The sequence below is a fragment of the Tamandua tetradactyla genome, chromosome 4 (assembly GCF_023851605.1).
Source record: "Tamandua tetradactyla isolate mTamTet1 chromosome 4, mTamTet1.pri, whole genome shotgun sequence".
In the NCBI taxonomy this organism is placed as follows: domain Eukaryota; kingdom Metazoa; phylum Chordata; class Mammalia; order Pilosa; family Myrmecophagidae; genus Tamandua; species Tamandua tetradactyla.
This window is the reverse complement of record NC_135330.1, coordinates 177,336,331-177,364,311: the sequence shown is the minus strand read 5'-3', so window position 1 is coordinate 177,364,311 and position 27,981 is coordinate 177,336,331. Positions and strand designations below refer to the sequence as shown.

The following is a 27,981-nucleotide window of genomic DNA, read 5'->3' as shown; positions in this document are numbered from 1 at the left end:
TAAATAGCCCTGAACAGTACTTCATAATGTTATCAATAGTGCTATAAGATTCCCTTCATCTTTCATGAACCCTACCCCATCATAGCAGGGTAACTGGAGGGCACACATAACAAAGATGTAATGCATTCCAACTGTAGCCTCTGGATCTAAGCATAGGGTTTTGGCACCTGACAGATGCAAACCTAGAGGATACCTGGTAATCTGAGCCCACCCCCCCTTCCTTGGAATATAAAACCTAAACTGATGCTAAAATGTTATCTTAATTCTGCTTAATTAAGTGCAATTGAATAATTTAAAAAATATTTATTATGCATTTTCTATATATGAATATTGGGGAAGTGCCTGCAATAGTAACTCAATTCATGGTTGTTGAATGAATGAATGAATGAATGAATGAATGAATGAATGAATGTATCAATGACTCCAGTCCTCAAGCACCTATAACATAACAGGAGAATCAGAGCTGTTTAAAACTAATTGTAATCCAAACCAGGATGCTGTGGGATCACAAGTTCAACCAGGGAGGATTAGAAAAAATTTTATTTAGGAAGTAGCTTTTACATTGAACCATAAGAATGAGTTAGCTTTTAAGATACAGAGGAAGAAAAAGGCATTCTGGATAAACAGCATACCAAGAATAAAGACTCAGATATTGCAAAAGAGGAAGAGTATTGGGGAATGACAAGTGGTCAAATAGTATGCCTGATGTGCGAAAACCTTGAACAGATATTTTTGTATGTATTAATTTGTCTTTTCATGCTAGAGAATGATAATTGCTTCCCCACAGTCATTCTCTCTTTACTGTTTGCTAACAGAATGCCAGTGTCCTGAACTCACTAGCAGCTGTAATATGGCAATGCGACCAAATACTAGCCAATAAAACGTATGCAGAAATTTAGTGTAGTCCTTCACTGAAGTCCTTCTAAGGGGGAAGGGGCATTCCTTTTTCTCTTTGTTTTTCTGTCTCCATTTTGGTACCTGAAATGCAGGTATGCTGGTCAGGAGCTCCAGCAAACATCATGGGCCTTGAAGATAAAAGGCATATCCTAAGGATATCCCTTCAACACCTGGAAACCTGAAACCATCAGGCACCACTAAACCATTAGGGACCACTTAGTGCCAAACTTTTTCTTTCTTTCTTTTTTTTCACTTGTGAGATAAACTGTTTTAATCTGCTATTATTTGGCATTTTACTGTTATATGTAGCTTAATATGACTCTGATTTATTCCTACCCCCAAGAAGCCTGATTCTCCTGGAGTTTATAACTTAAAGATTGGATTCCTGTTTCTGTTCTGTTTGTTACATGCGTAGACCTAAGTACAAGGGGGCTGCTATTAACCAAGGAATGAATACGTGACTGTGTGAATAAATGACTGAAAATATATATGGCAGTGAAATTGCTAAAGAAGTTTTTCAACTGTGGCGATTCATTTAGTTTCTTTATATTTAGAGCTTAGGATATTTATAGTATCAATTTGTAGATCTCACTTCATCTGCACAAAGGAGTCACAGATTGTAAGGACATAGGAATTCCATTATATATCTATATATTGAGAGAAAAAGACTTTCTGGGTCTGTGTCTGGGTTTGTATTTTATAGGACAGGTGGTCTAATTTTAAATGAAAATTGAATATGACATACTATACCACTTCAGTAGTACAGATTTCCCACATGATAGTATTGAAGTAACAAGTAGAACGACAAAAATAATGGCCATTTATCATTTTAATTTACTTTTTCCACATTATTCCTTGTCTTCAAAATTATTCCTCCACTTCAAAATTACTTATGGTCATGAAGAATCCTTATCTAAAATTTAAATAATATTAAAGGGATTTGTTTCTTACACACATTCTTTATTCTATGAACATTAGAATACGCTGGATTGGGGAAGCCAGCTCTGAGGCTTTCTAGCTGAGATCTTGAGCAAGTTACTTAAACTTTCCCTATTTTAGTTTCTTTGTAGGTAAAACGAGGACAATAACAGCACCATCCTCAAAGGGTCAGTTGAGTTAATATATGGAAAGTGCTTGTTTGGTTCCTGGCATCTTGTAAACTCTGCAAATACCTATAACTTTTATAGTAGACATCGTTTGATGAGAAGTTGGAATTTAGAGTTTTTCCATATGTAAAATGATACACAATATAAAATGGAAGGGGAAGCATATCAGATGAGGAATCAGGTATTTGGGGTAGCTGAAAGAGATTGGGGTCTGGAAGATAGATTGGAATAAGGAGAAACAAGAGGCGTTAGGACAGCATTTGAATACACCCTAGGTTTTATGCAAGGTGATCAGAATGATAGCATGAAGATTTCTTTCATTTCTCTCGCCTAAGGACTGTTCTAAGCATGAAACCAGCTTGGCCAAGTAAATATCATCCCCTTTCCTTAACCTCTAATCTCATCCAAATCAAGTATTTTTCTCCCATGAGGACGGTAGAGGTCATTATTATTCTCCACTCTGACAAGGCAAGGCCAAGAATCAAACCCAGAATTGGAATCTGCATTTTGCAGCAAAAAGTAAGCCACCTGCAGGCTGGTGTGGTGGAAGCCTCCTGCACGCACTCTCCCTTACTACAAGGCGGTGCTGTTAATCCTTCTCTGGCTAGAACACAGTAATTACTCACAAATAAAATGTGACAGAAGAGGATTTGTTTTCGAATAATGTCTTCCATACTCATATCCCCAAACTCCTTGCAGATCAGCGATTGAAGAACTCTGTGTCATCCTCCCACCTGCTCAGGAATAAATGAAACCTCTAACAGCATTTATGTTTCAAGCCAAATGAGATCACAAGGGGGAGAGACTAAAGTGGAGGTGTGTTTGGCATGAATTTAAATGAAAGCTTGAATACATCAGATCCTTAAAGCACTTTTTAAATGGTTGCTGTCTCCATTGTTTCTGCTAAGGTCTCCTTAATGATACAGCTTGGATGCATATTCATGCAAACATGCTTTCCACCAATTAGCTGTTACATGCAACACAATTTGAAATGCCTTTAAGAATGTGTCCCCGAACCCCCTTTGAAAAGGAAAAGCAAATTGATTTCCAAATGTAGGATGCTTTACACAGTGTAAGCAATTACAGAAAAAAAAATGTTGGAGCTGAAGAGAAAAACAAAACATTATCTTTATTCTACTTTGCTGCTAAGAAAAAAGCAATCCATAGCAATGCTTCTCATACTTGCTCAAGTGCAGCTTCTGATTTGGTAGGAATGGGCTAGTGTCTGACAGTGTGTTTCTAACAAGGTCCCTGGTGATACTGGTGTTGCTGATGCTGGATTTCGGGTTGCATTCAGAGTAGCAAAGATTTTTGGCATGCCTGCAAGGCTTATTAATAGATGTGAACAAAGGACCAAATACAGGCTTTTTCTGAACCCTGCTCTTTCACAAGGATTTCCTGTGCTCAGTTTACCATGCGTCTAGCATTTGGAAGTTCAATCTACACAGAAATCATGGCCACTTCTGTTCACATTCTGAGCACCAAATATAAAATCAAACCACTGCACATTTTTGAAACGTCATGAGTCTAGCCTGAGTTTTGGGAAAAATTCAGTTTGACCTAGTGATGGAGACTTCCTTCTAAGTCAGTAATGATTACATTCCTATAGAGAAACTCCATGAAACTACCTTGGACATTTCAGACCATCTTTTTTCAAGAAAATACTGGCAGAGTATCATTTCTATGCATCATCCACATCAAATGTCCTTTCTTAAACACTGACTCCATGTGCAGTGCTACTGAGTAGATGAAGCAGATGACACACCGATACCTGGGTGAGTCTCTACAGCTGGTAGGCATTCAGGGACCCACAAATCTTCTCAAATGATTTCAGGTCATTTGTGCCACTCAAGCTTTGACAGTTCTTTGAGTTATCAGCATCTTCCCACTATTTTCAGGACCCATTCTCTAACATCTTCTGCACTTAAACAATTCATCTCAAAACCCTCTAAAAGGTCCATGCTTGACAGGTTTTGTGGAGGTGCATTCGATGGTGGGAGACAAGTAGGTGATGAAGAATCATTAAAGATGGCAGGAAATGGAAAAAAAAAGTAGTGAAAAAGCCTTTATTGCTACAAAGAGTCATCAGTGTGCTGATGTATTTTCCTTTCAGTAAGTCAGAACTTGAAGCTTTTGAGATTGTTTGCTCTTTTAGTCTTACCCTTTTCCCCACCCTGGTGATCCCACATATCATCTGCTTATTGAGGTTGATGAAGTCATAAAAGAGATTGTGAGTAACATTCCCTGTTAGTAACATTCATAGGGTGCTTTACAATTTACAAAGCTTTTCACGTATATTGTTTCTTCAATCCGTGTAGACCAGCTTGTCTGAAGTTACTTAACTAATGAGCATTCAAGGACCCAGGTCAGAACTTCTGCTGCTAGAAAAATGCTATTAAATACTCACTTTCCTTTAAATATAGTTGTATTTTAATTCAGAATATCATCGAATCCTGATTTTCTTCTGTACTTTTTATATGAAAATAGTTGGGATTTGCTAGTTCTTCATGATTTTCTAGACTGTGGGGAAGATTATTACCTTCTCTAACATCTTTATCCTTAAAATGGAAATTACAGCAGAAAATATTTTAAAGGACGCACGATTGAATGCTACTTCTTTTGCATATTATTGCAATTTCACATATCTTATGCCATTACTCCCTGGCATATACTATTATTTATATACTTCAAAACAGTTCAAAACCAGTTAGGTTGAGTTTCTGGTTTGCCTGCCAGTCTTTTGCTTGTTTCTCAGGTTGATTAAATGGGCATAGCTACACACCTTCCTGCTTTCTGTGCCTGAAACGGTGTCACAAAATACTTAAGTGACAAAGTTTCTAATTCCTTCGTTCTCAGGGCCAGAGTGGAGTGGAGCCTCAAAGTCAGGTATAGTCCTCCAATTTTGGGGGGAGCGGGTTGGCGGACAAAATGGCTCTTTTTATTAACTGAGATGAGCTACACATGTCTGTTAAGAGTTTTTACAGTGAGGAAAGTTATAGGGCCGTGGAGAATGCAAAGCTTAGTCTGTGATTCCACCACTGAAAGGGGAAATATAAATAACTTGGGTAAGGAATTTTGAGGGTTACCATTTTCTGTATTGGTAAGAATATATCAGTGTTTCTATGTGACATTTTAAGTGTGGACTCATGCATTTATGTGTTTTGGGGAGCTCCAGTTTTTTAATCTAACAATATTTCATGACAATCATCTTGTAAGTCAATATGCTACTTGCAAACAATATATATAATTAACTCTTTATCAGGCATCATGGATGGTCTGTGATCATGTATTTCTATGAAAGAAAGAAAAGAAAAAAGGAGACACTGAAATATATGTAACTGCTGAGTTGTTCCAAAATCAGTCTTTAAAGGCTATCATTTATAGTATGAATCCTATAAATTATCTCCCCTTTCTTCCCCTGTGCCATTTACTGTCATATTAAACCTAGAATTAGTTTGGTGTTCATGCTTCGTTTCCTTAGGAACCTTTCTGAGTGATTCGTTATACAGGAAATTATCATCCCACAGTTAGTAATGTAATGTTACAGATGAATAATGTTTTGACAGAATTTTCAAAATTCACATACCATACCTTAGCAGAGTTGAAATGTCTTAATGTATATGTTCCTGAGAGAGTTATCTTGATCATCCAAATAGGGGATAAATGAAAAATGATTTCATTTATTTTATCAGAAATTGGAGAGTGGAGCTTCTCTCCAGGCAAGCAATCCAGCCGTCTGGGGTAACATTTAAATATGAGATTCAGAATCTTTTTAATTATGCTAGCTAATTGTTTACCCAGTTATTGCATCATTAATTGCCGACATTGTTGGACTAGTACCCTGATGACTACTATCTCACAGCTTGGTTGATAGGTAAGAGCATGATTCATTATATATTTTTTCCCCCACAATCTTGACATCAATGTGAGGGCTTGATTTTATTGAAAAAAAATATGCAAAATATTCAGCCTCATTTTCAGTGACTCAAAGATAAAGCAAAAATTGCCTAAGTTAGTATTAGAACTGAAGTTTTTTTCATCAGAAGTATGATAATTAAATGATCCGTTGGTCAATGGCATTATTAAAATTTTAAAAATCATATTTTAACTGTGCAAAATACTGAAAATAAAACATTTTTTAGAAGAAGGAAGTAAAATGATGCCATGAAACAATACCTTTTCGTGGGAAGCATTATAGTGGCATTACTAATAGAGGGTCAGAAATCTTGATTTTTGTTTTAACATTTTTCATTAATTGGTTGAGAACCTTTGACTCATTATTAAATCATCCGGTCTTCCAGTGATTCGTCAAATTTCTTATTTTTAATATCTTTTGATCTGAGAGGATTTAGAAAGTGCCATTGACCATTGATCATGAGGAAGAAATGAAGTGAAATATGGTACATAAAAAAGTAAAATGAATCTGATATTTCATGATGATAGGGAGATTTAAATGCAGATGATTAGTTTTAAGAGTTAGATGAAATCGTGTAATGAGAACATTAAAGAGAATAGTTTTACAAAAATTCTATAAATAGAGGTAAAAAGGAGGGGGAAGTGAAACTTCCCCCAACTATAAAACACAGTGTACCACAGGTAGCTTACTTTGAAGTGATTATAAAATGATACCAGTAATATTCATTTAAGTATTCAGTGTGTAGGTCACCAATTATTCACTGGATAGCAGACCTAGTTCTTGTTTTGGAAGCATTTCAAGTAATTTAGCAGAAGGAATGGGATGCTCTGGTCACATCTAGAAGGACCTCACCAAGGAAGTAACATTTGCCCAGAGAACTAAACTGGAGGATGGATGTGAGTTAGGCAAAGTGGGCATATGTTCAAAACACTAGAAGGAGCATGGCCCATTTGAGGACTAAAAAACTTAACTGATTAGATGGTAGAATTTGAGCGGGGGGGGGGGGGGGGTAGGGGAGGGGCTACGGGGGCCTGCAGGCATCATGCTGGCAACATTAAGGAGTTTTATTTAAGTGCAATGAGAAGCTATTGAAAGATTTCAAGAAGAGTCATCAAATGGTTACTTGACTGTTTTGAAAAGATCACTCCTCTGCAGCTTGACACAAGGGTGGGAGACAGCAATACCGGAGGAAGGAAGATTAGTTAGGTGGCTCTTGTAATAAGCCAGACGATGGATGACAAAGGTCAAATTAGAGGGAGATAGAGAGGACAGGGGGAAGTAAACAGATTCCAAAAGCTTTTAGTAGTTAAAAGGGACAGAATCCATAGAGGTTAAGGAGAAAGGAGAAGGTAGGGCGAAGCAGGACACCCAGCTTTCCAATTCAGACAAATGAGGAGTCCATAAGGAAGGGAAGACAGGTTTGAGCTTAAACTGAGTGGTGATAGATAGTGTGGAGTTTAATATTTTACACGTTCAATTTGAGATGCTCATGGGAACCAAATGGGATAAGAAAATCTTCACTATACACCCCCAAATATGTATATTCCAATTATATTTTATACTATATACACTGGTACTAATCTATATGTATGTTTCAATATTTATGTAAAATGGGATAAGGGTGAAGTAAAATATTCTAAAATAATTTTGTTTTGTCTATTAATGATAAAGAATATCTTAGTTTCTCTCTAAATAACAGAAAAAATATTATAAAAATATATTAATAATAATGGTAATTTTAAACTGTAAGTGAGAATAATGGAATTGAGTTTCCATCACAATTTTGAAAATCTTTATTTACTATGTAGTGATAAAAGCTCTTGAAAAACCTAAGTTCAGTTCATGTCAAAATTTTTGGTTTTAATATTGACTGTCATAGTTGAAAAGTTACCACAAATATGTAGTTCCAAATAGAAGAAGAGCATAATGGGCTTTATTTATTAAAACATTAGATTCATTTTTAAATCTATCCACCAATTTTGCAAATGTTTACCTCAAACTATAGAAATGTAGCTATTGAGCTCCTATCTTCTTTAAAGTTAGTTTAATTTACTTGCACACTAAAAGAAAAGAGTGCATTGTTGTCAGATGGATTTAGGATTGAAGCCAGATTTAATTTCTTTGGAGTATTTTGAAACGTATTAGAATCTTCTGTGTCTGGGCAGAGATGTATGGTACCTTACATTGTTTTCAGTGACAAAGTCCAATTGCTGCAAATATTTCTAAACATCATTTTTTCAAAATACTTTCTCTAAAGCATAAATCAGTTACTGTATTTTCTCATTCATCATTAAAGAACCACCTTCTTGAAATTGCAGTTAAGTAAATAAATCTTCAAACTCGTCATAGATTTTCTACTGATATCCTATGGAATCACAACAATGTCAGAAAATTTGGATTGTGCCTTTTTTTTCTAAAAAAAAAATGTCAAAACTCTTTATTCACCTTTGAACCTTTGAAATTGACAATGTTTTTAAGTACTTTGGCCTGAGAAAAACTAAAAGTCTCTTCAGGGCACAATATTTTGTCATGGTCACTTTCAATTGCTTTCCAAATTATTATAAATCACTGTTATTTTTAAATATATAATTTATTTATGTGATGAATAATTGTCTATATTTATTAAATTGTGAGGCTTATTTATTTATTTATTTTTGTATGGGCAGGCACCAGGAATCGAACCCATGTCTCCAGCATGGCAGGCAAGAACTCTGCCTGCTGAACCACCATGGCCCGCCCGAGGCTTAATTTTTAGAAATCCTGCTAACTGCACTGATTACATTTTTCTTCAAGAATATATTCGGGACATTTAAGGCGAGGTTTGCTGTTGTTGATAATTGTCAATGAAATTGAGAATTCAGATAGTCTTGATAATTTGAATGTTTTGAGCTTTCCCTTGTCAGATCTGAATGGATTGTCTTTTTTTAATCTTGAACTGTGGATGAAGAACAATTTTATTCAGAGGAGGACATGTATCAACTTTCCTATTTTCTGGTCATTTGCTTGAGTTTCTATTTTCAAGACTATCTTTAATCTCTGTTTCCTTACCAGGATCTTTTAGGATTTGGTTATAATTATATTCTGTAATTCATAGTGCTTGAAGATGGTCAACACTGTCAAACCATTCATCCTGTGGGACATTCCCGTTTCCTCAGGAACCTCATGTGCCTAGGTGAGTGGTAACCTGAAATAAGGACAGAGTGTAGGCACCCATTTTAATCCAGAAGTTAAATTTAATATAGCTGATTTTATCCACATCATAACAGAAAAGTATAAATAGACGTTCCAAAATTTTCTTCCAGTACCTCAATGAATAACCTGGCCCAGACACTGGGTTGCTTGTGTATCGCTTTGGAGACCTGCACTCCAAAAGATAATTAAATCCATGGGAAAGGATAGGATCATTTTGGGAGAGTATTTGACTGAAAAAGAGAAAGGAGGCAAGGACAAAATTTGGGTGGAAATACCATTCAAGAGAAAGGAAAGATGAAAAAAAGAAAAGTTCATAAAATGGAATGAGTCAAAGACAAAGAAAGTAGGAGACAATGTCATGGAAACCACAGAAGATGAGTAATACAAATAGGCTAGAGTAGTTAAATTTAAAGTTCTGCTGAGAGGTAGGGTTAGATAAGAAATGAGAAGGCAATCTTTATAAACCTCCAGAGGTACAGTTTCTTGGAGTGCAGCCCATTGACAATGGTTGAGGAGTCAGTGGGAAGAGAGGACATGCCGAAACAAGGGCCATGGATTCATCAAGGGAGCAGTTCTGCTCTATAGATAGCTGGTTGGGAGATGCTTGGGGAGTTTCCGTTTGCTTATTTTGGAGGTATGTGAGAGATTATTTACTTCAGTTTGGAGTCTTGTGTTTCTTCTCCTTCTCCAGCAAGCCCCTCAACTTCTCCCTGCCCATGAGAATTTTCATCACCTGAAAGGTTTTGATTTGTATGTTTTTGGTAGGTATATAGCTGTATCGATGTTACCAGCTCTCTTTCATTCCCTTTGAAGTGTCGTATTTTGGGGAGAGGGGCAGTAAGAGCTGGGGTGGGGGCTTTGATTAGCTCACTTGGATTTCATAGTTGAGCTTCACCCTCTCATGTTGGTACTGTGAAGCATCGTTTCTTTAATAGATGACATCCTTTAAAGCCGATAGAGATTTTTGCATCTTCTGAATGTTCAATTTTCTTTACTACTTTTAATTTTCCCAGCATTCCTTTATACTTTCTCTTCCACCAATACATTTTCTGGAAATGTCTCTTCTGCCCTCCTCATCCCACACCCCCGTCCCACCACTCACACACAGAAGCCCTGCCTTCCCAAAACTGTCACTTCTGTTCCTGACATTCTCCAGCCCCTTCCTGGTGATTGGTTGCCAGCGCCCTGTTCCATGACTTAGACTTGTTCTCAGTGTTCCCACTCAGTTTAGGACCCACTTCTCAGGGAATGCTGTGCCAAAGCGCTTTGTTTTCCATATAGACTCCCTTCCTGGCTGGGCACCTCCCCAATTACATACGAATTAAAGTGTCTATCTTTCTCTAGGTCCCGGCTAAGTTTTATGTTTTATGTATGGATTCCGTTTTGTATATTTTGTTGATCCATTTATTGTTGTTTTAATGTGTGAAGAGATTCTGATTTAGAATATCACCATAATCCTATGGAAACATGAAAATTCATTTGAACAGACTGAATATTGTTAAGAACAATCACCAAAAGAGGGCAATTAAAAATACAGAGTATTGAAGGAAACATCCCTGGACCGCCATTCCTGAGAAGAGAGAGATGGGATGACAACATTTGATCCTCTTCATTGGTTATCCATATACTATATGCCTATTCATTGAAATAGGCCCTTGACTGAGAATGTATCTGTTGCAGTCCAGTGTGATTAGCAGCATTAGCAGGGGTGCAGAAATCGTAGTGCCAACAGCAGTAACAACCAGTTTTACCCTTAAAATAGTCCCGAGATGAATGGATTCTCAGTCCCGTTTTGCAGATAAGGAAACTAAGATGTAAGGAGATTAACCAGTCAATCAATTAGTAATAGAGGTGGAACTTGAATCTAGGTATGGCTGACATGATATGCATGATATGTACATTCATAACCACCTCCAACCCTGCTGTGGTCTACGAATTTGAAAATGAATATAAAAAAGAAGAAATGGTTGTCCACTCAGCTCTAAAGGCTATGTTTATACAAGTAAAGTCAATAATATAGGATTATCTTAGAACTTTGATCCTATGTGAAAATGGATCAGAACTTTTCTGGTGGTTTCTTAAGAAAAATGTATCAGGTGGGCCATGCTGGCTCAGCAGGCAGAGTTCTTGCCTGCCATGCCGGAGACCCAGGTTCAATTCCCAGGGCCTGCCCATGCAAAAAAAAAAAAAGGAAAGAAAACTATATTTAAAAATTCAGAGTAAGGAACTTTGACCTGATTACCAGTGATGATAGATTTTTCAGTAAAGGGAATGAGTGAAGTATTTCTTCTCATGACCTTTTGAATGCAATACTGCCAATAGAAGACTTTTAAAAGTGTTTTTTTTTTAATATGACACAGAAAATGATGTAAAATGCTTAGAGAGGATGTTTTTTAAAAGCAAATAAAACTCTGAGGATCACAGAGAAATGAAAAAGCAGAATAATTTAGATAGGGTTGTTAAAGAGCTAGCAAAGAAAGAAAAAAATAAAGCACACCATGTCATATAAACAGTAAATTAGCTTGGTGTTCTGTTTGTAAGCAGCTAGAATGTGCTATACCAGAAATGGAATGACTTTTTTTTTTTCTATACCAGAAATGGAATGACTTTTTAAAAGAGGAATTTATTAAATTGCAGGTTTACATGTTCTAAGGCTATGAAAATGTCCAAATTAAGGCAACACTATAGAAATGTCCAATCGAAGGCATCCAGGGAAAGATACCTTGGATCAAGAAGGCTGATGACTTTCAGGGTCACATGGCGAACATGGTGACATCTACTAGCTTTCTCTCCAGGCTTCTTGTTTCATGAAGCTCCCCTGGAGGTGTTTTCCTTCTTCATCTCCAAAGGTCTCTGGCTGCATGGGCTCTAAAGCTTTTTACAAAAATCATTCCCTCTTAAAGGGCTCCAGTAAGCAACCCTGCATTGAACAGGTGGAGAAACATCTCCATGGAAACCATCTAATCAAAAGTCACCACCCACAGTTGGATGGGTCAGATCTCCATGGGAACAATCAGAAAGGTCCCACCTAGCAATACTGCATGAAGTTTAAAGAACTGGCCAGCATGTTTGGTATTGTTGTTTGTGTACTGAAATTAAGAGGATTTTGAAAGGAAAAAAAAAATGCACACATTTTTGGTCTTTGAAAGATAGATAATTTGGTCTGAGCAGTGTAAATTACCCATCATACAGACCATACCTGGAGTCAGACTGCTTTGAATATACAATAAGAGGAAGTAGAAAGGGAAATGTACCATAGAGAGGTGAGCCAAATCTGCATCTAATTTTCCTGTTTATCTGATGGAGGGATTCTGAGGGTAATGTTGACATTCTTGAAACCATTCACCTAAATGAAGTCCTTTGTGGGCTAGGGTTGGCAAATGTTGGGAAACTATCGTGTTGATCCTTCCCGTTAAGTCTGAATCTCACTTCAGTGTCTTTCTTAACATAGTGACACTATTAATGAATTGAAACCTATATAGTGTCTCTGAAATAGATGATAATTATAATAATTGTATAAAGAAATTATTTATATTTTTAACCCAATGTACTTTTCTATTACAATACAAAATTTACGAATATAGTTAGTGATATCAGGAAGTGTATAAATGGAATCTTCCCTGATAGGGAGAAACACATGGTATAATTAGTATTTTTCTGCTTAGAAAATATTCAAACCTGGCTAAACTCTTAACTTCATCATTTATTCTGAAGCCCCAATACTATCTGGTGTACAATTAATGCAGTTGTTTTAAATTTTATTATAATTAATATTCCAATATCTAAATGCAGAAGGAGGTTCTTTTCGTAATATGAACCATTAAATATCAATACTTTAGAAAGAATTTGAAAACCTCATCTTATACAACCACTGCAAAGTAAATAAATAACTTGGGTTCTAAAAGTTATTTCCTTTCTATTGTGGGCATGGATTATTTTAACAATTATTTTTGTTCTAGAGAATTTCTGAAGTTGGTCTTTATGGTAAAAGTAATGTATGTTATAAGAGGCAGTCTGTGATTAAGCAAAGCTATTAGAAGCATATTCCTGACTGCTTTGCATTGATATTTCCTAGATGCAGTATGAGGCAAATAGGGAATTTGCATGTTGTGGTATATTTATTTTACCTCCATGTCATTCTGACATCCTCCTAAGGTCTTTCTTTCTTTACATTTAATACATATAAATACTTTAAATTTAGAAATGCTCGTGGTATTTGCTGTGTTTTGGAGAATTCAATAAAGACTTTCAAACTTACCTGTTTTAGTTTCTAGTCTGCCAAAGCAAGTACCATGCAATAAGTTGGGTTAGACAGTGGAAATTTATTTGCTCATGGTTTTGAGGCTAAAGCAAAGTCAAAACTAAGGTGTCATTAGTGTCATCAAGGCGATGTTTTCTTCCTGAAGACGGGTGTTCTGGGATGGATGCCGGCACTCCTCGGTCCTTGGCTTCTCTGCCACCTGGTAATGCATGTGGCAACCTCTTCCTTCTTCTGTTGAATTTCAGCTCTTGTTTCCTTGGCTTTCATTCTGTCTGTATTTCATTCCACGTACATTTCATTCCAGTTACAGGATTAAGACCCATCCTGATTAGACTGGGACACAACCTTAAGTGAGATAACCTCATCAAAAGGTCCTACTTACCAAAGGGTTTGTATCCTTAAGAATGGAATGTGTTTTTCTAGGTTACATACAGCTTAAAACCACCATGTCACCTTAAACACTGGGCTAAGATACCATTGATTTGAGCACTTCAGAAATTCTTACTATTCAAATAATTACAAAATTTCATCTTATCTGGTTCCTCTGAGATTGTCATGTTTTTATCTGTGATCTTGAAACATACGCCTTACATTCAGATACACTTTCCATTTTTAAAATTTATTTGGACAACAGTCTTTTCTGCAGAAAATGAGTGGGCATTTTTATGATCCAGCCATGTTTGAAAGTTCTCCTAAGTTTTGACAATGGGGATGGATTGTGATGCTACTTGGGACAGAAAAAAAATGCATATAATCTAACTGCTTAGAGAAATGTCCTTATCAGGTAATGGCATACTCAACCAAAATAGTGACATCAGTTCTGTTCCTCCAAACTGATCTGAAACCACACCCCTATTCACACTGATTTAGTTGTAGTTATCAAGTGAAAGTATGAATTCATATGTCTTCTACAGTTTTTGAATATGTGGCCATTTGTTAACTCATTTTTCTTTCATCTGCTTCTGCAAGCAGAAATAAATCTTCTGTGAAAAGGGTTGTTGCATTGCCATCTATTGTGGCTGAAATGGAAATCTTGTTTGTTGTTAGAGGAAATATGCACATCTATACACACACAAGCACCATATTCTGATTAAATATAATGTTATTCAATATTTATTCTGAATTTCCTTTCAGTGTTCCTCCCTTTGGGAGAAAAAGAAATCTGGTGAAACTCTCAAAAACCACTTTACCTGTTGAGTGATTTGATTTAATCAAATTGAATAAAATGGGTTATAGAAAAATGTTTTTCACAAACTAATATATGTGAATGCATTTGCTATAGAGTGTAAGATCGGCTGCCTTTTCAATTGTGCGATCTGCAGTTACTACAGTTTAGAATCACAAGCAATAAAATGAATATGGGCCATACAATAAGAGCAAAAATTTGGAGTGAATAGGTACAAAGGTGAGCCTTAATTGTAATGACTCGTAAAAACCTTTACGAAAAGAAAGATAAGATTGTGTAGTTTAATAAAATTGCTATCAATATTTTAAGACAAAGTAAAAAATTGCCCAAATGAAAATCTGATTCAAAGATCACTTTGGTTTGCTTGGACACTGTGTGAGCTCCATCACGTGCTGAGCATCTAGTGATATGAATACACATTGGTATGGCAGGCTAAACGGCATTAAGTAGATTCTGACTGAGAGACAAAACACTTCCTATTGCCTTCTGCTGCAGATTTTTTTTTTATAAAAATATGAGTTTACATATTTCCAGAAGATTTTATCTTTTCTTTTTTTGTGCTAAACAGCAAAATTTTATTTCTTTTCCAAAATTTATTCAATGCCAATTTTCTTAAAATTATAACCAGTGATGATATTATTGCTATTATTTTTTATAGTTCAGTTAAATAATACCAAAGAGAAAACCATTTGATTTATCCTATTATATGAGTTTTTGCAAAATAAAGCAAAGTGTTTACAATCAGAATGTTTTTAAAACATGTTTAGTGAATAAAATTAGAGTATTGATTTTCAGGGCAAAGCTTACATTGACAAATGAGAAATGTGGGTGGTAGTTAATTAAAAGCCAATGGAATGAATTGGCCTGAAGTGGCATAATGCTTGCTGACCTGGGGAGGTAGGCTCTGCAGTTGGATTCTTGTGAGGATGAAGCTGAGTTTATCTCGTAGGAATAGGTCTTTTCTCATTGATTCTGCAGCATATCCAATGGTTCTGCCAAAGAAGTTATCACTGGATTACTGGGAGTGGAATAATTCTAAAGGAAAGTCTTCTCATGAAATCCTTATGATCCTTTATCTCAGAAAAAAACCTAAGATAGATGAAAAACAAAGGAGAGTACAAAAGGAAAAAAAAAAAGCAAAGTAGGTCTAGAAAGCCAGTTAAGAAGACTGCTGGAGGTAGCTCTTCATCATTAGGAAAATACTTTAATCCTTGAATAAGTATTAAACACGTATTTATTTTTAAATTTCTAAGATGAGCCAAATAATATTTGACTTGATTGGTCAAATCAGATATAGTGCACTATTTGTAGTTATAGGTACCTGATTTAATAAATTCTAAGGCAGTTTCAGATTATGCTCAACATTGAATGTAGTGCCTGGAATTTAGGAGTATTTACATTTATTTAGTAGTTGTAAATAAATGGATTTATACGAATGTCTTTGTTTCCAGATCTGCTAAGATACGTACTTCACAATAGGTTGTTATATCAACAGCAATTTGTTGATTCATGGTTTCAGAGACTAGAAAGCTTGCTTCCTCTCACAATCGGTAGCATTCTCGCTGGCTGGCAGTCCTTGGATTCCTTGGTTTTCCTGTCACCCAGTGATATCCTCTCCTTTCTCTTCTGAGTTCTGTTGACTTCCAGCTTCTGGTTCTTCCTGGTGGTTTTGGCTTTTTTCCTGTAAGGTCTCTGGTAGTAGGAGTAAGATCCATTCTGATTCAGTTGGCCACACCTTAACTAAAAATATCTTTAGTGTGCACGGGTGGTTCAGTGGTAGAATGCTCTCCTTCCATGCGGAGACCTGGGTTTGAATCCCGGACCGCTCACCTAAAATAAAAATAATAATATCTTTAAAAGGTCCTACTTACAATGTGTTTACACCCACAGGAATGGATTAAGATTAAGGACATTTTGTTTTTGGGGGGCACATAATTCAATCCACCACAGTGGATTAGTGACCTGAGGCATTCCAATGTAATATGATATGCTAATTTGCTTTAATTCATTTTTAATTTTCTACCGTGTATACAGTCTTATTTTTCTCATAAATTTATGACTGAGCACCTATGTGTCAGACAAGTTGCAAAGTATATTTTTTATTTCTGAACAACCCTAATAGACCTATGGTGCCACTTATACCATAGAGAAGACTGAGGCTGAGAGAGTTGTATTTCCCCTAAGTCACATAAATAATAAGTTAGAACAGAATTCAAATTTAAATGTGTCAGAATCCAAAGCATACCTCTCTCCAGGGAGCCATGTTTTCTTCTCTATGACCTAACTGTGGTTTTCTCCATTTTGCTGGGGTGTTTTGTGATGACAAATTATTCTCTGAAAAATGACCAATTATACTGCTAAAGCTTTCCTGTCCTTAACTGAATAAAATTTATAAGCTGTCTTTTCCTTCTATTAAATATATATTTTCCCTATTTCACACTTTGAGCTTGCAGCTCCCTAAGAATCTTTTTGTTCACACTGGACCATTATATATGCTGTTGTTTTCCTGTTCCTGCCAGGGCCTGTGCTTCTGTTTTCAGCCTCAAGTGCTTTATCTCACATCCTCTTTCTTCAGCGACTGCTTTATCATGCATCCTATTCAGACTGTTTGGCAGCCTTTCAGCTGCTGGGATTCACTGAAGCAGACTCTTTCAGTTTGTGATACTGGTTGAGTGACTTTGCAACTTGGTAGGGTCTACAAATGTACATACACACATGCGCACACACACATAAGAAATCTGGCATTTTCATAGGAATTGGTTCTTTGAGGAAAGGACCTGAAGTAAACCTTTAAAATTTTTTTTTTCCTTTAAGTTTAATCAACCTACACTATTCTCCAGGTTCCAGTAAAGTGACTTCATTGAAAAAACTACTGGATGTAACTTTGGCCTTTGCTTTTACTCATTGGAAAGTTCTACTAGTCTTAGTCAAATGCAGATACATTATTGATCTTTGTTGGATTGGTGACTGTTCATTTAAAAAGTTTATGAAGTTCTTCTTCTTTTCATAATTTTACAGATGTGAACAGCTGCTTATATGAGTGATAAGTGAAATTGTCTATTTTCTGCCAATATGTAAACTTATTTGTTTTTAATTATTCTCTTGGCTTTGATTACTAAATAATATTTTCTAGTTATTGAGTTAATACTTTCTGTGAATTGTATCTTTGACATAGTACATGAGAATTGAGATGTGATTGTGAATTGAGGCAAAAGAAAAGATTAAAGGAAGAAGGTTCTAATGAAAGAAAGTTTGAAAGACTTGGAATATCAAAAACATCAGCTTTTTCTCTGAGGCCACACAACATTGCAAAATAGCACTTAGTCAATTATCACACCTCTTTTTTTCTTAAATGCAACTTTTTTGAGATATATTCATATTCCATATAATCACCCAAAATATATAATTAGTGGTTCATAGTATCATCATTTAGTTGTGCATTCATTACCACAACCAATTTTTAAACATTTTCATTACTCCATAAACAATAAAAATAAGAATAAATATAAAATAAAAGTACACCCAAAACATCCCATACCCCTAACATTCCCCCTATTATTTATTTAATTTTGTCCTTATTTTCTTACTCATCTGTCCATACACTGGATAAGGAAATATCAGTCAAAAGGTTTTCATAATCACATGGTCACACCATAAAAGCTATATAGTTTTACAATCATCTTGAAGAATCAAGGCTACTGGATTACAGTTCAGTGGGTTCAGACATTTCCCTTTAGTTATTCCAATACATCAAAAACTGAAAAGGGATATCTATATAATGTAAAAGAATAGCCTCCAGGATAACCTCTCGACTCTATTGGAAATCTCTCAGCCACTGAAACTTTATTTGGTTTCATTTCTCTTCCCCTTTTTGGACAAGAAAGACTTTCTCAATCCCGCAAAGCCAGGGTCAGGCTCATCCCTGGGAGTCATGTCCCATGTTGCCAGGGGGACCACATCCCTAGGAGTCATTTCCCATGCACAGGGTAGGGCAGTGAGTTTGTTTGCAGAGCTGGCAAAGAGAGAGAAGCTACATCTGAGCAACAGAAGAGGCTCTCTTGAGACAACTCAGGAATAATTATGAAAAGACTTAGCTTATCCTTTGCAGGACTAAGTTTCATAAAGGAGAAGCCCAAGATCAAGGGATTGGCCTATTAAATTGGCAGTCCCCAGTGCTTGCGAGAATATCAGATCTTCCCCAGGTGGGGAAGTTCAATATTTCCACCTTTCCCCCCCCAGTTCCTGAAGGGGTCCTTGCTTTAACACTTTAAAAGTATTAAAAGAATACTTTTAATCTCCTCCCAGATTGCTCTGGGATGTATCAGCACATCACACTAACCTGTACAAACCAACAAGATCTCACTCCATGTTCAAGTTTTCATGTAATTATGATATTCAAATAAACTGACCATACAAATTAGATTAGATCGAGTGCTACAGAAAATATAAATTTTGCACAAAATAAGTATCTCTTCCTTTGGCCTCACATAGTATTTGAAGTTTTAAACACAGTCAATATCATCCTTTACCCTTAAGTCTGATTTACCTTAGTCCTAACCAGATCAGCTTCATTTATATTTCTAATTGGAGTCTGATCTCTTTTTCAGCTTTTTGAAACAGTTGCTGTATAGGAAACTGCTGACTTTCAGAATTACAGAACTCTAGCTCTGAGTAGCAGGTGTCACACACATATCTAAAGGTTATACACAAAAAGTTCAGCACCTCAGAATTTAGAAATAATAGTTACAACTCCAGAATAGATGTGACTGCTGTAAGAGCTTACAGTCTAGAAACCTTTATAATAAATAAGCCTTCCTCTCATAACCTATGATCTCAAATTCAATTCTCAGAATTTGCACGTTGTAGTTAGCCCATATTAGGGAGGCATAATATCTGTCTTTTCATTCCAGGTTTATTCCACTCAACATATTGTCTTCAAGATTCAGAGACATGAAGGTCACTTGCACACTGGTATTTATGGGGGCAGTGTTCATGATTTGCAATGGACGGAGGTGGCCTAAGGGTATGCCATGCAAGTAACACTCCTCTTTTATGTTAGGCTTTAGACAAGGAGTGATGTTATAGCTATAAAGCGTTCTAATACTTAGAGATCATCCAAGTGGACAAATTTCCTCATTTTGAAGTTGAGATTTCTGGTAGGTAGAGTTTAGATTACTTACCACCAAACAAGAAAGATAGTTATTAAAATAGGCCAGAGCTCCTAACCACCCCCAACCAGTCCAGTCTTTGATTATTTTATATTGTTTCTTGGACCTGACAATTTCATTTTACCTTTTTGAGTAATGAGTTCACTATTTGCAGTATTATCTTTCTTATTTAAGTGTACAAAATTCCATGGGAATTTAAATGAGTAAGTAAATAAATAACAATAATTACAGCATTAAAACAATTCATTGTGTGATCCTAGTATTCAGGAAAGGTAAAAAGAAATGTTTTACTTGATCTTCCACTTTCACACTTCTGACAGTGGTATCTGAAGTGGCAAACTTAAATTCTTAAGAGAAATAGTGCAGAGTAAGTATGAATCATGACTGAGTAGTGATGGAAAACCCATTATACACATTGGAAACCATGTGAATATACCCATACCCTTATAAGAATTCTCTACCAGAAATGAACTTTATTGGCAGCTTCATTTCCTAGAATTGTGTGAATACATTTATGTATGTGGAATGGAGGAATCATCTACATATGCAGAAGGAAGTTGATAGACAAGTAATTTCTGTTCAGATTAGTTTTTAATCCTTTAATCAGGATTAGTTTAGACCAGAATTTCCTGTCTAAAACAGGAGTCACATAACTTCTATTTTTTCTTTTATTTGCCTGTGTTATCAACTCTGAGGAATGTTTCTCTAGGCTTTCTATTAATAGGGAACAAATTCCACTATGGTCTTTTCAATCCAATGTTGCCTCACCCAAATGCAAGTAGTTACATGAATTATTGAAAAAAAGTAGTTTAAAGTCAATTCATCAGTTCACGCTTTTGTTAATTTATTTCCTAATTTGGTTACTCATTCAATAAATATTTATTGTATGTCAGACAGTATTTTGGGTGTCAAGGGCAAACCTGATGATTTTTATATTGACAGTTGGAGGAGCTGATGGAAAGTCATACATATGAACTGATATTATTTTTATGTATGCTAAATAGAATAAATAGAATTAAAAAACAATCATTTGTTTCTTCAAACAAATATTTACTGAAAGCTAGCTATGTACCATCAGTGTGTTAAGTAGCATGAGCAAAACTAAAGAGTCCTTTTCTTTAACAAATTTAGAGTTGCGATGGTGACTAATAATAATAGTGACAACAATAATAATAATAAGGTGGGCATTATTTTCTAGATACCAGCTCTGTAAGAAACACTATTATCTTGATGATTCCTCCTCTAACAACCTTTAAAATAAACGTTACCGTGATTCTCATTTTATAGATGAAAGAACTGAAAACAGGGAGGTTTATAAATTGTTATCACCCAGCCCAGTATAGTGGCTTGGAGCTATGCACCCCAGAAAAATGCATTTTAAACCTAATCCATTCCTGTGGGTGGAGACCCATTATAAATAAGAGCTCTTCAAGATGTTACTTCAATAAAGTGTGGTTCTAATGCATTAATTTAGCCCTTGATGCGGATCACTGGAGTCCTTTATATGCAGAGTGAAAGTCAGAGAAAGGAAAGCCAGAGGGGACAGCCAGAAACTGAACATGATTCCAGAAGAGATGGGAGAAGGCAGGAGAGACCACCATGTTGCAGAAAAGCCAGGGACCACCGTTCCTCAGCAGCCAGCCCCAGAATGCCATAATCTTCTGGGAGAATGCACCCCATTGGTGACAGATTTGATTTTGGACTTCTAACCTCAAAACAATGTGCCAATTAATTCCACATTATTTAAGCCAACTCACTGCATGGTATTTGCTTTAATGACAAAGAAACGAAACACGCAGGTATAGGATGATAATTAGCGTGGACAAGGGTGGTGGTGGTGAAGTCAACAGTTTAGTAACAGGAAGAGGAAGGGATTATCAGTTCTATTAGAGTTGTCTGTTAAGTAGTACCCACTTTGGGCCTGAAAGGAGGGGTTTGTCAGGTAGACAAGTAAGGTGAGTGGCTAGTCTAAGTAAAGGGAAGAGGTAGATATGGATAGAGGAAATGTGGGTAATTGAATTGCCATAGCAAAACCACACAGGGTGGTGTGACAGTGACTCAGCAGGCAGAGTTCTCACCTGCCATGCCAGAGACCTTGGTTTGATTCCCGGTGCCTGCCCATGCAAAAAAAACCAAACCAAAACAAGCAAACAAAAAAAACCCTACATAAACACTCTTGACTACTTTCCTTGATCAGATATGTCCAAGCCAATTTTATAGATATTCTTTCTCAGCATGCCACAGTTGCATTCAATTATTTATTTTGGCCATTGCCATGCCCTTTATTAAAACAACATTTGAAGAAAGAGCAAATTTTCTCAGAAAGATGAATAATATTCACACACCATAAATATTTATTTAACTGTGGTGGTTTAACTGACCAATTCCATTTTGGGTTAACCTTTATGGCTAGAATTTTTCATCTTTATTTTTATATTTAGCAGTTTCACTAAATCTTAATTTCTTTCCAGAATGTTCATGCCCAACTCATCCATTCAACTATAGTGCCAAAATCTGGAATATTTGTAGTCACCTCAGGGCAAAAATATAAAGGAAAAAACGAAGAAGGTTTTATAAAGAAGAGCTCAGCAATTTAACAATATTTGTAATTTGTCATCTGCAATGACAAGACTGTCTCAATGATTATTTTTATGTTGTAAAAGCATTTTCACTTTAAATTGCATTCATGGTAAAGCAATAGTTCTCCTATTTGGGTGTGCATTGGAATCCCTGGTAGGGCTTGTTAAAACACAGATTGCTGGGCCTTTCTGTTAAAATTTCGAATTCAGTAGGTCTTGCCTTTGCATTTCTAAGGAGTTCCCAGGTGATGCTGGGATTGACACCATTCTCTGAGAACCACTGTTTGAAAGGAAAGGTGTTCATTACAATGCTTTTTTGGGGACACTGGGAACTGTTCCAGCAAACAAATTCATTTCCCTGGAAATGAGGTAAAGGCAAACTGGGCTTTTTGTTGCTGCAGAAAGTAAATAATATAGTCCCATCTTCTAACTTCACTTGCAGTTTTATGGCAAGAGGTTTTGCTAAGAGTAAACTATCAGCCAGCCTCAAAGAGTTGCATCCTTTTCAAAATAATACGCATGCACATTTCTTGAAAGAAGAAAACGTTTCTTGAAAGAAGGAAACTTTGTAATTAAGTTTTGTGAACCTCAGAGAGTATAAAAGGTATGGTAAAAAAATGCATTCATGTATCATCCTTGTCTATCTGTCATGATTTTAGAATTATTTTGAACATTATGTGGTATCATGGTCATTTGAGTCATATAGTCCTTAATATTTAAATCATATCAATTAATGATAGTTGAAGTTGTCTAAATATATAAGGAAAATAAGGAGAATAGTACAATATTTTCACAAATAAACTCAGTGTTTAAGCTTTTTTTTTCTTTTGTTCATTGACCCGATTAATGGTATTTTATCTCAATAGACAACTTCATTTCTGTTATGATAACAACTGCTTGTGATAGAATATAATGACTATTCATTGTTAAGGGACATTTTGCTATGAAGAGATAGGATTGTGCAGGTTTATTTATCAAAATAATATTATTTACTTTAAAAAATGAAAGAGAACTTCTATTTTGGAATAATTTTAGATTTACAGAAAAGTTGTAGATAGTACAGAGAATTCCCAAATACCTATAACCTAGTTTCCCCCGTTGTTAATATCTTATATAACCATGACACAGTTGTCAAAATGAAGAAATCATTATGATTAATTTTATTTGGATTACACCAGCTTTACCATTAATGTGCAATCAATGCCTTTAATTGCCTCCTCTGACTTGTAACAGTTTTCTCAGTCTTTCCCTATTTTTCATGACCACAACTATCTTGGGGAGTTCAGATCAAGAATCCTGCAGATTATGCTCCTGTCTAGATTATCTGTTTTTTCATGATACTCTGGGGTTTGTGAGTTTTGGGGAAAAACAAAAGCACAGAGAAAGGATATCTTCATTGCATCCTACCAGAGGCATATGATTTCAGCATGGCATCACAATATCACTTACTTTTAGATCCATGCCTGTGTTTATATAACTACAGGCATATTTGCTGATGTGAAGTTTTAATAAATGCATGATGGTAAACTATTGGGTAAATTCACACTTCAGTGGTTGAAATATGTTAAGATATAAGCCACCAGAAAACCAGGTAGAAAATTCAATTCTCTTTCTTATAAATGTTGCTATAGATTAACCAAAATTTGATAAACCCTGTTAGCAAAAGTACAAATAAACAAGTAAAAACTCATACTGAAACACAGAAATATTTTTAGTTCTTAATGAAACATTTACTTTCAGCTCCAGTGACATATCTTGTGTCGATGAGTATGAACAGTGATGTGCCTGTTTATATAATGACTGTAGTTTGTGTTTGTATTTGATGGAATGCTAAGGGTAGGGAAGATGCAAAAAGAATTATTATGCATTTTGTCCATGTGTATAAGAGAGCAAGTAACATAGGATAATTTTTAGCAGCCAATACCTGCAGTAAATATATAGCAGGGCCAGGTTTCTAATTTTATTTATGAACTGGATCATGAAATAATATACTTTTCCAAATCAGTGCCTCCTGTGGTTATTAAAATACAGACTAGAACTAGAAAATCACACCAAACAGTGAGCTCTGTGACAGAAATATCGATGTAGTGAGAGTTGGAAAATATGTATCATCTATTAAAATGTGAAGAAAACCTTTAAGCACAAAGGAAAAGACCTATAGAGTAGATAAAGGGAAATAGATTCATTTTCCCAATATTCATTTGGAAATTGTCAGTTAGGCTTTTGGACTCCCTAAACACCATACACCGCTGCCGGGCAGGTTTTTAAAGAATCCGTTTGCATGTCAGTCCCTTGACAAAGCAGATAGGAAGCTGCAGGTAACAAGGCTGAGGACAATTTCAGTCTGCTTGTGTGTTGTACTATGAAGAAATTGGAATAATCCATCCAATGTAAATGTCAGATCTGTATGTGCATTCCATTTTTAAAATATGAGTATAATTCAGGCAATTGGAGAAAGTCATACCCATGAAAATTACGGCCAAGTCCAGTAGAATGTGAAGTTTCTCTGAAAGAATAGGAAAACAGCACAGTACATCATTCACTAAACAAGTATTTATTAAACTCTTACCTTGTGAAAAATGACATATGTTGTACTGTAGGGGATGCATATGGTAACTAAGATAACAAATCTATCTCCAAGAAGCTTCTGATAAGAGCCTAAGTATCTGAATTCCTTTCTGAAGAAAGAAGGGGACCTAGAGTTCTATCAAGCTGGGGTCTAAGGAAACGGGATAAGTAATGACACAGAAAACTTTGACCGTTACATCTGAGCAAGAAGGATGTAATCTGCATTCCAAGGATTGATCTTCATAGAGTAAATGTGAATGAATCCATTGTTGGAAAAAAATCTGATACTAGGATAGAACGAGTGTAGACAACTATATAAGCAAATAGCAGCAAACAGAAATCCTACAAAGTAGAAAGTGGCAAGAGCCACAAGAACCTATAGATTATAAAATGCGTTTGAGAGAAAGGAGACAAGGTGGAAGGGAAGGTAGAAGGATTAAGAGAGGGGAGGGATGGAGAGGAAAAGGACAGGGAGAGGAAGAAGGAGAATGAATGAATATTCACCTGGAGACAGTAGGTTCACTTTGTGAGAATGAGTGTCAGAGAACAACAAGTAATATACTCTTAAAGTCATTTAAATTCAGACCTTACTTAGTGGTCAATGTTAAGTGATTAGTATTTTTAAGTAGTAAATAAACACACGGAGAATTGTGCTTTGTGAAGTTTGATTTGGCACCTGTTTATAAAATTGATTTTATTTGGAAGGGCAATGGGGATACTACTTGGATTATGTCTGACAAAGACGGTAATGTCCTAAACTTGGAATAAAGAAGAAACAAATTCAAGAAATCCAGTTGAAGTCAAATCTGACAAATGAAAACTACTTATGTAATCGTTTGCTTGTTTAAATACCTACTCTTTATGTGCCAGACACCATACTAAACATTGGAAATTCAGTGAACAATGCAAATATGGTCCCAGACCTCATATTACTTAGTCTAGTAGAAAAGGGAGACATTCAGTGAAATGATTACAAATCATTCATTCCTTTATTCAGTAGATATTCATTGAGACCCTACTATCTGCAAGGCACTGTGCTAGACCCAGGAGATATAACTTTTAACCTTAAATCACAGTGAGTGTTACAAAAATAAGAGGATGTAATGACCGTGTGCATCAATGGGCACATACCTAGTCTGAGGAAAAGAGAAGGAAAATAAACCAGGGTGACTTTCATTGGTAAGCTATCACTCTTCTTAATTCCTCAGCATTCTCATCCTAGTTCTTTCTCGCCCTTCAGAAACCCCTCACCAGCAGGAGAAGCTATGGAGAGACTGAAAATCACAATTGCAAATTCCAAGACATTCTATACATGATAGTGCTTTCAGACTTATTTCAAACATATTTACATGGTCATGAGATATATTTTAGGTGAGCTTGTATGAAGATCTTAACATTTATGTATGTATGTATGTATTTTAGTTGCATATTTACCTCTTCATTTGTTGATATTGGCTTTCATATTTCAAGTAGAGCACGGTTTTCTCTCTCTCTCTCTCTCCTCTCTTTCCCCTACACATGAATAGTTAAGTCCTTAAGAGATTAGAAAGCATACCAAAAAATTTGTATTAAATTTCTGGAAATCCATGGGTATAAAAGAATAAGGAAAATGTGAGACGATAAAATGAATCACAAATGTCATTCACGAGTGTATTTGCTTGATTAGCAGACCAATATTTTTTTGTTTTTAATGTCCCTGGTTACTTCTCTACTTGGTTGACAGAAAAGTAGTATTATGCATTTGTCAAGTGGACAGACCTGTCTAAAAATAAAATTCAGCATAATTCTACTGCACATTGAATTTAAAACTATTATTTTCTTATGTAACTCTAAAGGAGCCAGCAATCTTCGTCATATAAAGGTGAGTCCCAATTCTTTGCCTGATGTTGATAAAACTATTCTAATAGCAGATTTACTGTGATATAATCCCTATATCATACAATTCACCCATTTAAAGTGTGCAGTTCAATGGTGTTTACCATATTCAGGGCTGTCCCAACATCACCAGAACTTTAGAACATTTTCTTACTCCAAAAAGAAACCCCATATCCCTTAGTTTGGGTTCGAATTCCACCTCCCTACCCAAAGCAAATCCCCATCCCTAGGCAACAGCTAATCTGTCTGTATAGCTTTGACTGTTTTGGAAATGTCATAGAAATGGAATAACATAACACGTGGTCTTTTGTAATGACTTCCTGCACTTGGCATGCTTTCAAAGTTCATCGGGTTAGCATGATGGTTAGCATATATCAGTGCTACCTTCCTTTTTATTACCAAATAATATTCCATTGCATGAATGTATTACATATTTTACCCATTCATCAGTTGATAGACATTTGGATTATTTAAACTTTTTGTCTATTATTGATAATGTTTCTGCAAATATTGATGTACAATTTTTTTTTGCTAGGATACATTTTCAGGTATCTTGTGTATATACCTAGGAGTGAAATTACTCGGTCGTGTAGTGTGATATTTCTAGGTTTAACCTTTTGATGAATTCCTAAACTGTTTTCCAAAGTAGCTGTATCATTTCACATTTCCAAAAGCAATGTAGTAGAGTTCCGGATGATATCGCCATGTCTCTACAATGCTTATTGGTATGTCTTTTCTGCTATAATTCTAATAGGTGTGACCAGGTATTTAATTGTGGTTTTGATTTTCATTTTCCTGTTGGCTAATGACATTATAAATCATTTCATGTGCTTATTGACCATTTGTATATATTCTGTGAAGAAATTTCCATTCAAATTATTTTCTCAGTTTTTAGTTTGGTTGTTCATCTTTTTTGTTATTAAGTCGTAAGAGTTCTTTATCTTTTCTAGATATATCTCATCACATATATGATTTACAAATATTTTCTCCCCTTTCTGTGGTTTCTTTTTATTTTCTTGATGGTGTCCTTTGAAACCTGAAAGTTTAATTTTGATGAAATAAGATTTAGATATTTTTTTCTTTTATTTCTTATGCTTTTGGTGTCATATCTGAGAAACCATTGCTTAATCCAAGGTCACAGAGTTGTATTCCTATATTTGCTTTTATGAGTTTCAAAGTTTTAGCCTTTACATTTAGGTCTATGATCCATTTTGAGTTAATTTTTGCTTATAA

The 27,981-nt window shown here is 35.6% G+C and overlaps 1 protein-coding gene and 1 long non-coding RNA gene across 4 annotated transcripts in view; both read left to right on the top strand.

Moving 5' to 3' along the window:
• Positions 1 to 27,981, top strand: part of NALF1 (NALCN channel auxiliary factor 1) — a 636,618-nt gene that overhangs the window by 24,578 nt on the left and 584,059 nt on the right. The window lies entirely within an intron of this gene.
• The window catches only part of LOC143681544 (uncharacterized), a 103,816-nt gene continuing 76,223 nt past the window's right edge, over positions 389 to 27,981 (top strand). Inside the window, exons 1-2 of the long non-coding RNA XR_013174728.1 lie at positions 389 to 4,368; positions 4,860 to 4,889. This is a non-coding gene — a long non-coding RNA (uncharacterized LOC143681544). The remainder of the gene's footprint in view (positions 4,369 to 4,859; positions 4,890 to 27,981) is intronic.